At 41.6% G+C, this 1,122-nt stretch overlaps 1 pseudogene across 1 annotated transcript; it reads left to right on the top strand.

Annotated features, from left to right (window-relative positions):
* The first annotated feature begins 478 nt into the window (after nucleotides 1-478).
* LOC116094450 lies at nucleotides 479-1,114 on the top strand (annotated as a pseudogene). The gene has a single exon (XR_004120115.1). The product of XR_004120115.1 is annotated as a DNA-directed RNA polymerase II subunit RPB7 pseudogene (transcript).
* The last annotated feature ends 8 nt before the right edge of the window (nucleotides 1,115-1,122 follow it).

The following is a 1,122-nucleotide window of genomic DNA, read 5'->3' as shown; positions in this document are numbered from 1 at the left end:
TTTTGTTATCTTTCTAGATATTCCAGTTGTAGGCGGTTGGACTGATAGTTAAGTACTACACCTACCAATTACTTGGTTCTTTCTTAGGAACCAAAGCTAAGGTTTTGGCGTCACAGGGAGAATGTATACAAAAAGTTGTCAGCGTGGCACTGAAGAGTTTGAGATAATTTCTTCCAATTCTGAAATGATCTTGCGGATATCTAAAAAGTATCATTAAGTGCAATAGCAAGATGCAGAACTTAAAACCTTGTCAAATGTCCTAGCAGTCCAGAATTAGAAAATGGTTAGTTTTCTACCTTCATAATTTATGAGCCAGGCACAGAAAGACAAGTAATATGTAATTTTATAAATAAATGGGAACAGTTTTGATCTTGTAGTAGAACAATGATCAATCTAGAAAGAAATTAGACAAATGAGGGGATAAAGGCAATTTAGATAATAAAGATTAAAAAGTATAGAAGTGAAAATACATGGAGAGGTCCCTGCGTGGGGAGTTTTGGATGCTGCAGTCCAATCTTCTGCAGAAGATGATTTATCACATTTCCCTGGAGCACGAGATCCTCCTGCACCCACGATACTTCGGTCCAAACTTGCTCAACACAGTGAAGCAGAAGCTGTTTACCGAGGTAGAGGGGGCCTGCACTGGGAAACATGGCTTTGTAATTGCTGTCACCACCATTGACAATATTGGTGCTGGTGTGATCCAGCCAGGCCGAGGTTTTGTTCTTTATCCAGTGAAATACAAAGCTATTGTTTTCCGGCCCTTTAAAGGCGAAGTGGTGGATGCTGTGGTCACTCAGGTCAACAAGGTTGGACTCTTCACAGAAATTGGGCCCATGTCTTGCTTCATCTCTCGACACTCCATCCCTTCAGAGATGGAGTTTGATCCAAATTCAAATCCCCCTTATTATAAGACCATGGATGAGGACATTGTGATTCAGCAGGACGATGAGATACACTTGAAGATCGTGGGGACGCGTGTAGACAAGAATGACATTTTTGCTATTGGCTCTCTGATGGACTATTACTTGGGACTGGTGAGCTGAGGGAAGGGGCCTCCAGCTTGGTTTGATCCTGATTTAGAAAATGTGACTTTCCGACTTGAGTTCAGCACCAACTTGA

This window comes from Mastomys coucha, chromosome X (assembly GCF_008632895.1).
Source record: "Mastomys coucha isolate ucsf_1 chromosome X, UCSF_Mcou_1, whole genome shotgun sequence".
NCBI classification, from domain to species: domain Eukaryota; kingdom Metazoa; phylum Chordata; class Mammalia; order Rodentia; family Muridae; genus Mastomys; species Mastomys coucha.
This window is presented reverse-complemented; position numbering and strand designations above follow the sequence as displayed.